Here is a 9,752-nt window from a genome sequence, read left to right as displayed (position 1 = left end):
TGAGTAGGGCGTCGATCTCCTTAGCAATGAGAGAGGGGAAGTGGCTCTTGGGCGGCGGTTGAGAACGCTAGAGGTTGCCTAGTAACAGCGTCCCTGGCTAAGGAAGCGTCCCAGGCCTGGTTCCCCGACCCCAAGAGGCGGCGCCTTTCTTCTAGACTTTGGAGCGTCTTCCTTCCATTCTAACTGTGGAAATAGATCACTTAAATCCTAAATACTTTGATTAGCTTTTCATAATACGAAACATAAACCCCAAACACCTTTAGATATGTGTATTGGAGGGTAGCGTACATACTCCTGTAACCTCCGGATCTCAAGGAACAAAGAGAGCGGAGACATAGAGAAAATGTTTTATTTAAATTTACATTTAAATAGGCAGTGTGTCCTATTAGTTTCGCTGGCAGAGGAAGCTTCTGGTGATAGAGTCACAGGTTCTTTTTGAGTTACTTCTTCCTGGAATATTCAAAGTCAAAAAAAATTCACGGAATGTAGCGGTTGACTGTGAAGCATGTACAATGTTGTATTGTTCATTTAATCTCCAGAATAATTTGTCGCGGGGAATAGAGTTTGCTCACATGATTGTAAATATTATTATCACAGTTATCGCTATGTGAATCAGATAGGCTTTTTTATTAGTTAGGAAGTGCCTCAGATCCTGTGGGGGTCTAGTTTTTCTCCTTATGAATAGTGCATGCCAAGTAAACACGGTGGTTGTGGAATTTGAACGCTATGGGAAGTCGAATTTGTTTGACAACCACTCTTTTGCTCACCCCTTCACTCGTTTGCTCACTGAATGTTTATTATACACCTACTAGGTGGCCCTATGATTTATTAGACACCTACTTTCAAAGCACTATCATGAGCAAATGCAGACCCATCTCTGCTATCTTGGAGATTACTGTCTAGTAGAAAGAGAGAATTAGGTGAATTATCACACTTGAGTGTGTAATTACAAACAGCTAAATACTTGAAGGAAAGAAACAGGGACACATTGTATTGTCTAGTTTTTCTCACCTGTGACAAGTGCAGGGTGTACCTGATGCCTATGGACAGATACACTTGGTCTTTGGATCTTTAATAATTCGTATTCATCATGGCTCATTTTCTTCATCTGTAAGATGGGGATAAGAATAGCATGTGCCTCTGGGGCACCCGGTGGGGCTTACTCGGTTAAGTTTCCGACTTCACTGTGGTTGGTGGGTTTGAGTCCCGCCTTGGGCTCTGTGCTGACAGCTCAGAGCCTGGAGCCTGCTAAGGCCTGCTCTCTCTGCCCATCCTCCACTCACACTCTGTCTCTCTCTCTCAAAAATTAACAAACATTAAAAAATTTAAAAAGAATAGCACGTGCCTCATAAAGACAGTATGAAGTTAAATTAGGTAGTAAGTATCATACATAAAGCTCTTAGAATCATGCTTAGCTCATCGTGTAGGCTCATCAGCTCATAGATTTCTTATGACCCCATGGTTTGTGTTTTTCTATAGATTTGTGTTCACAGTTTGTTAGACGTCCCTAGAAAACAGAGGCCCTTGGGTTTTCATGGGCTATTCTGTTCACAGGTAGAATAGAATAAATGTTACTGGGAGTTGATCAATGAGTCCTTGTTCCCCAGGACATTAGGGTGGGGGTGGAGGGGACTTTGTTGTGATATTAAGTTCCTGGTGAATCCCAACAAGAGCTAATAGCTCCTCAGAGCAAGATTCAGTCAACAAAGTGGATCAGAATGGAACTATCCCCACGTGGCAAGTTCTGTATGTTGAAAGGAGTGGCTCAGGGAACTATGGAATAGCCACTCTAAGACCCCTCCCAGCCATCTGGGAGACGAGCCTCTATGACACAGCCATCAATATCAGTACAGCACTGTACAGCTGTGGAAGTCAGACTAATGACCTCTGAAAGATGTCCATATCCTATATTAATTTACATGGCAACAGGTGTTTTGCAGATGTCATTAGGTTAAGGACCTTGAGATTGGGAGATGATTCTGGATTATCCCAGTGGGGCCAATGTCATCACAAGTGTCCTTGTAAGAGGGGGATGGGGGGTCAGAATCAGAGAAGATGTGATGATGGAGGCAGGGGGTAATGAGGGAGAGAAAGAGCGAGGGAGACAGAGAGGAAAGTGTTTAGTACACTACTGGCTTTGAAGGTGGAGGATGGGGCTTCGAAACAAGGAATGTAGTAGGCCTCTAGAAGCTGGAAAAGGCGAGAAAACAGATCCCCCTCTAGAGCCTCTAGAAAGAACACAACCTTGCTGATTCATTTTTAAATTTTGACTTTCCTCCCTCCAGAAAACTTAATAAATACATATTTTCCTTTTCTAATGTTACCATGGTTTACCTTTCCCCTTTTAATAATTTATTTAATCTGATTAACATTGATCTTGCTGTATGATGTCAGGTCATACATTATCTGTTATTTGTGATTCCAAATTGATTCCTTCTTTCCCCAAGCTATTTCAACACCAAAGAACACCCCCAAACCATTTTTGTATCTCTTTTTTATCATATAGCATTTTTTAAATAGGATTAAATTTAGGGCCCTCCATTGATTCTATAATATCTCTTTCTTTTGGGGACAATTCACATAGTTTCCATTATTATTACTCTAGATGGCACATATTTAGTTGTTTTATTTCCAGAGCCATGTGAAATATACTTAAGAAAATGTTTAAAGAGAATTGTCTTTGAGAAGGTAAATAAATCTTGTTTCGTGCTACTCAGATCGCCAGCGCAATCTGATTAATGCCTCCCTTCACTTGAAATTTTCAAAGGATCCATCTCCAAATCTGCCTACATATGTTGGGGTATAGAAATACAATATAAGTATAATCATTATAAAAATGGTTAAGGATGATGTCAGGGAGTAGGACAGGTCGGCTGAGTCCCAGCTCATTGTTTCCTGGAGATTCTGATTCAGTGAGTCTAGGGTAGAATAAAACAAAACAAAACAAAACAAAAACAAAACACCTCTCCTCCCAGGATGGAGTGTGAACCCCCTGGGGCTTGGTGATTACAGAGAAAACGTACCTAAAAGCCATTTACCATGTTTCAGGGTCTCTCACAAACACACTGCACATGTTAAATCTCTTTTATAAGAGTTGGAACTGGATACCTGGCTGAGTCTGTACAGACAGAATCTGAAGGATGAATGTTCCAGATTCAAAACTTAATGATGTAAAGCAAGCATTTTATTCTTGTTCATAGTTTCTGGGAACCAGGAAGTTGAGAAGGGCTTGGTTGAGCGGTTCTGGCTCCGAGTTGGGCAGACAGTAGCTGCAGCTGGGACAGCAGGGTGGCTGGGGGAGCTGGAGGCTGTCTGGACACCTTTCTCTCCTCACATCGTCTCGGGGTCTTTCCATGTGGTCTCTGCATGGGCTACTTTGGGCTTCCTCAAAGCATGGTGGCCTCAGAGTAGTTATGCTGCTTACGTGGGACTCAGGGCTCTGGGAGAGTGGCTGAGAGAACCAGGCAGGAGCTGTATTGCCTTCTGTGACACAGCCTCGGAAGTCATATAGCCTCATAAGGCTTGTCAGATTCAAGGCCCTCCACTCAATGGGAGGAATAGCAAGGACTCGCTGGGAACAGAGCCTGTCGGTGGGAGATAAAGCTGTGGCCACCTTTAGGAAATACAGTCGGCTACAGAGTTATCCCTCATCCCCACATCCAATGCACCAGATCCTTCCCCCCAATGTTTCTTCTTTTTTAAAAAAAATGTTTTATTCATTTCTGAGAGAGAGAGAGAGAGAGAGAGGCAGCATGAGCAGGGGAAGGTCAGAGAGAGAAGGAGACACAGAATCCAAAGCAGGCTCCAGGCTCTGAGCTAGCTGTCAGCACAGAGCCCGATGCGGGGCTCGAACCCACAAACTGTGAGATCATGACCTGAGCCAAAGTCGGACGCTTAACCGACTGAGCCACCCAGGTGCTCCCCGCCAATGTTTCTTGAATGGGTCCGCCCTGATCACCACCTAGTCCAAGCTGTCATCACCCCTAACTTACCCCTCTTTGCTTATCTCCAAACTAGGCCCCTTGCTTTCACTTTTTCTTCTCTCCCGTTCTTTCTCTTCTATAGCTAGAATGATATTTTTATATAACAAATCTGATTGTCACTCCCCACTGTCCTTGGGATAATGATAAAGCTGGTCCTGGTGATCTGGAACTTTGCCATCCAGACTCACATTATGCCACTGTCCCCCTTGCTTTCCAACCTGCAACCCCATTGGTATCATTTCGGGCTCGGCATTCACCACATTCTTTCTGCCTCAGGGCCTTTGTACCTCCTGTTCCTTCTGCTTAAATACTCTTCCAACCCTTTCCCTGCATCTCCATCCTCCCTCCTCCCTTCTTTGCCACCTCTTTAGTGAATTCCTATTCATCCTTAAGGTTGTGAAAGTAATTAAAGGGAAACCTCACTTAGAGTGGAGTCAGGAAGCTCTTACCCACAAACTTTCCAGCACAACTCGTTTTGCTTTCCTAGGCAGGAAGAAGTTCACTTGACTACCCGGACAGGAAGAAGGAAGATTTCCTCCTTGCCCAGCAACAGCCCAGCCAATGAGAAACTGCCACCACTCAGCCAATGAGAAACCATTACCACCCTGAACTCCTGCTTTCTTCCAAGGGAATTTTGTTCAGAGCAGCCCTCTCCAACTTCCTCCCTTTTCTTTACAGAGTAATGTTCCCCGGTTTTGTTCTCCAGACTCGCCCTATGTTTCGCATAGCTTGCACGTCCCAAATCAGTCCTTCTGCAATTCCCAAATAAACTCATTTTTTTCTGGTAAAATAACTGGCTATTTTATTTTTAAAGTTAATAAAATTTTCTTTAGATCTTACTCCCATCTCCACTCTGAATAGAGAGACCGTATAGCCTGGTAGCTAGGAGCACAGACCATGGATTCAGACTACTTGAGTACAAATTCATCTACTCACTGTGTGACTTAGGGCATGTTGCCTAACTTCTCTGTGCCTCGATTTACTCCTTTGTAAAACAGAGATAGTAATAGGATCTATCTAAAAGGATTATTCAATGTTCAAACCCACAGCTGCAAGTCAATATCTGTAAAATACTTAGAACATTTAGGGGGCACCTGCCTGGGTGGCTCAGTCAGTTAAGCATCCAACTCTTGATCTCAGCTCAAGTCTTGGTCTCAGGGTCATGAGTTTAAGCCCTGCATCGGGTTCCATGTTGGGCATGAAGCCTATTTAAACAAAACAAAACAAAACAAAACACTTAGCACACTTAGTACCTGCCATGTACTGCACAATAAGCAGTAGTACTTTGTCAGCCTGTTGCACACTCTTGTAGAACAGTGCACTTCTGTCTTGAAATTACTCTTCCGGGGCGCCTGGGTGGCTCAGTTGGTTAAGCGTCCAACTTCGGCTCAGGTCATGATCTCCCAGTTCGTGGGTTCGAGCCCCGCGTCAGGCTCTGTGCTGACAGCTTAGAGCCTGGAGCCTGCTTCAGATTCTGCCCCTCCCCTGCTCATGCTCTCTCTCTCTCAGAAATAAAAACATTAAAAAAATTTTTTTAAAACAATAAAAAAATTACCCTTCCAATCAGAGGCCATTTATGGGATGTGAGGAGAATTTGGGGAGTACCTCCTAATCTGTAACTTTGGACCCACATCTGAGGATAAAAGGGTGCTAGATATTTTATAAAGCAGAGGCTTTAACCCGGGGTTCATGAACTTGGATGGGAAGAACCTGCTTCCATACTTTCATTTGCCTCTGACTAAAATGAAGCCTTTCTTTCTTTCCTTCTTTCCTTTTTTCTTTCTTTCTTTCTTTTGAGAGTATGAACAGGGGAGGGGGAAGAGGGAGGGAGGGGGGAGAGAGAGAGAGAGAGAGAGAGAGAGAGAGAGAATCTTAAGCAAGCTCCATGCTCATCATGGAGCCCAGTGTGGGGCTCAATCCCATGACCCTTGGATCATAATAACCAAAATCAAGAGTCAGATGCTCAACTGGCTGAGCCACCTAGGTGCCCTGAAGTATTTCTTTCAATTATGAATGTAAGCAACAAACAGTGAGTGGTACTATCAGAGCCTGCTACGCTGTCTCCAATAGAAATCACAGATATTTTGTCTACGGCCCTACCAGCCTGAACGCGCCTGATCTCATCTGATCTCGGAAGCTAATCAGGGTCGGGCCTGGTTAGTGCTCGGATGGGAGAAATCACAGATATTTCATATCACAGTACAATTATTGCAGATGTCTTGAATTATTGTTTGCACTCATCACTGCTTTGAAATTATGGAAATTTTAGACTTGCCACTAGATCTGATTATGTAATGTATTAATGAAGATGCACAGACCGTGCTACATCACAGATTTGTCTTTTTACTATTTTGATGACTGTATTTCAATATACATAATTGGTTTTCTTTGCACCTCTATTTATCATATTTTCTGCATTTACAAATGTTTTTGTAAGAAGGGTCCAAAGTCTTCTTCATATGGGTCAGAGGACTCCACAACACACACACACACACTCTCTCTCTCTCTCTCTCTCTCTCTCTCTCTCTCTCTCTCTCTCTCGAGAATCCTGCTCTAAGGAAAGTAGTTAATGCCTGGGATGAGAAGCTCTTCTTAGGGCATTCTAAGAGGTGAGTTCTTTCTTTGAGTCAGCACTCTCTGAGGACTCTCTCTGTCTCTGCCTCTGTCTCTGTCTGTCCCTCTCTCTATATATACTTATCTAATCCTCCCAACACTCTAAAAGGAAGGCATTATTACTATGCCAGGTATGTAGGCAAGAAAATGGAAGCTCAGAGAGGTTGAGTAAATTACCCAAGGTCACAGAGCAGTGTACTAGCAGTAGAGTTCATGCTTTTAACACCTCCAACATCCTGCTTTCCATATAAATCTAGTCCTTCCACTATCCTGCAAAGTAATTCTCCCATTCTTCCATTTTGCAGATGTGGAAACTGAGTCTCAAAGAGGATAAGTTATTTTTCCTCACAGGGAAGCAACATAGTCCGGATTCCAATCCATGTCGTTCAGGCCCCAAAGGCACGTGTCCCACTGCGCCCTGCGGAGTGAACTAAAGGTGCCATGGAAACGCAGCCTGTGGGAGTTGGTGGTGGTGGTTTGTCAGACATACGACTCAGGTGGACCTTTCCATGCCACCCATCAGGATTAGACGGTTTGGAAAGAAATGATGGTTTTTACTGCTCATGCTGTGGGGTTACGGAGCAATGCAGGGCGCATCTTCGTGGATGTGAAATACACACCGGCATTCGGAAAACTCCATTAGTCACTATTGTTTAGACAGAGAGTTAAAAGTGGGAAGCAGCAGATGTAAGAATACACAAGTAGGAAGTTCTGTGTCGGGCTCACACTGAAATGGAAAGAACCATTATTCTGAAACCATTAAAGATGAAGTTGGTGAGGATCAAAGTGGTCTTGTGACCTGTAAATCTAATGAAATGAAAATGAGGTAATGGCATGTTTTATAACTTGAGGGTCTGAGAAGCTGGGAATGCTCTTGGCGTGAATACTATAAGGGAACAGGGAACAATGGAAGCCATCTAGAAAAGGATCTTTATTCAGCTTTATTTATAGCAGGTATTCGTCTGGTCTTTCAATACGGGGACCACAAAGGGGCTTGTTTTACCTTGCTGGCTGTATGAAAGCACAATGCTTGTCTCAGTGCCTTCTGCTTCCCCTCATGGAGCCCAGCATGTACCGAGGAGGGAAAGGCAGAGGATTTCACGAAGGGGGTTGCTGAATGGCTGGGGCTGCGGGGGGAGGCAGGAGAGAAGAGAGAAGAGGAGGGGAGAAGAAAAGACCTTAAAAGACTCTTCCTTCCATTGCCCAACCCGCACTCCCTAGACCTGAGCTGTCTAACCAGCTGTGTGGGACTATTTACATTTATTAAGAGTAAATGAAATTAAATACCCACCGCCTAGCTGCGGTAAGTATATTCCAAGTGCTTAATAGGCACAGGTGGCTTAGCTAGTGGCTCTCACATTCGATGCAGATCTAGTGTTTGCATCAGCATAGAAAGTTCTGTTGGACAACATTGATAAATACCAATTCCTACCATGAGTCTAGGAGTATTTAAAGTCCAGGATAAATGAAACCTGATGGCTGTAACATCCCTGGCCCACAGGAAGGTAGAGGATTAGAGTCTTCTGATGGGGGGCACATGCGCCCCACATTGCTGTATGACCGTAGGGGAGCTACTTGTGCTCTCTAGGAGGCAGTTTTGTTATATTTCTAACATTAATAATCTTTTTTTTTTTTACTGGATATTACAAGAAAATTACATAATTAATTAATCCTTATAATAACCATGTGAGCTATTAGGTCCATTTTACAGAGGTAGAACCAGAGATTAAAGATATACTCAAGGGTTCTGAGCCTGGGTGGCTCAGTTGGTTAGCATCTGAGTCTTGATTTCAGCTCAGGTCATGATCTCATGGGTTCATGAGATTGAGCTCTGTGTCGGGCTCTGCGCTGACAGTGTGGAGCCTGCTTGGGATTCTCTCCCCACCCGCCTCCTGCCCCTCCACTCAAGCTCTCTTTCTCTCTCAAAAATAAATAAATAAACTTAAAAAAGAGAAAGAAAAGAATGTACTCCAGGCCACAGTCAGGAGCAGGCCTTGCACCCTCTGAAGTCAGAGGCCACCTTTCTGTCCATTAGGCTACACTGTCTCCTAGTGCTGCTAGTTCCTCATCTGCAGACCGAGGGGTTAGCTGGAAGTCTTGCAGAAACAGAAACTGAGACAAGGATTTGAGTGCAAGTAATTCGGAAGGTGACCCCATGAAGCATCAATGGGGAAGTGGGGAAGTGAAACAAGGAGGGAAGGAAGCCATGACAGGGTGGGTTCATGTGCTGATTACTCCATGAACAATTGGTGGGGGATAATCTTCACGGGGGCAATAGTGTAAAACCCACACCTCTGAGTTATCCCACTCAAGGTTGACCCCTGCGAACTAGAATAGTCACTTGCTGGCTCTTTGTCATTGGTAGAAGGCTGCTCCCAAGACATTCCCCCAGGCACTCTGTCCTGCCCCCTTCAAGGGCTAAATATGCTCTGGTGTCCATAAAAGGTCCTTCAGGAGAATGTCACAGGGACTTGAAGGAGGGACAAGAACTGTGGATACGGAGGGCATAAGAGTAGGGTACCAGCAAGGTGCTACCTAGGAGATTGTACTAAGTGATCTTTCTGCTCTAACAAATTAATGGCTAGTGGTGCTTGATATTAGGTATTTTACACCATAAAATCTGAAACTGTAAAGACTAGCAATCTTCCAGAACATGGGTATGGGGAGAGCCTGGAGGTACAATTAGACATCTCAGCTGATGATTTCAAGATGGGTGACATAGTATGGGGCGCCTGGGTGGCTTAGTCGGTGAAGAGTCTGACCTCAGCTCAGGTCATGATCTCACTGTTTGTGAGTTCAAGCCCTGCATCGGGGTCTGTGCTGACAGCTCAGAGCCTGGAGCCTACTTCAGGTTCTGTGTCTCCCTTTCTCTCTGCCCCTCCCCTGCTCGCACTGTCTTTCTCTCTCAAAAATAAATAAACATTTAAAAAATTTAAAAAGATGGGTGACATAGTAAAGGGTTAACACTGAAATCATACAAAGAGCTCTTCATGAGGGCTGGGACTTGTCTAATTCAGTGCTATAACCCCAACAAGTGACATATAGGGAATGCACAATGAGTATTTGTTGAATGAACACATGAATGAATGAAATTGTTAAGAAAAAGACATTCAGTAAAACAATGGGCAAAGGATACATTCAGTTAGTTCATGAAAG

This window comes from Crocuta crocuta, unplaced genomic scaffold, assembly GCF_008692635.1.
Source record: "Crocuta crocuta isolate KB4526 unplaced genomic scaffold, BGI_CrCroc_1.0 scaffold71, whole genome shotgun sequence".
Classification (NCBI taxonomy): Eukaryota; Metazoa; Chordata; class Mammalia; order Carnivora; family Hyaenidae; genus Crocuta; species Crocuta crocuta.
This window is presented reverse-complemented; position numbering follows the sequence as displayed.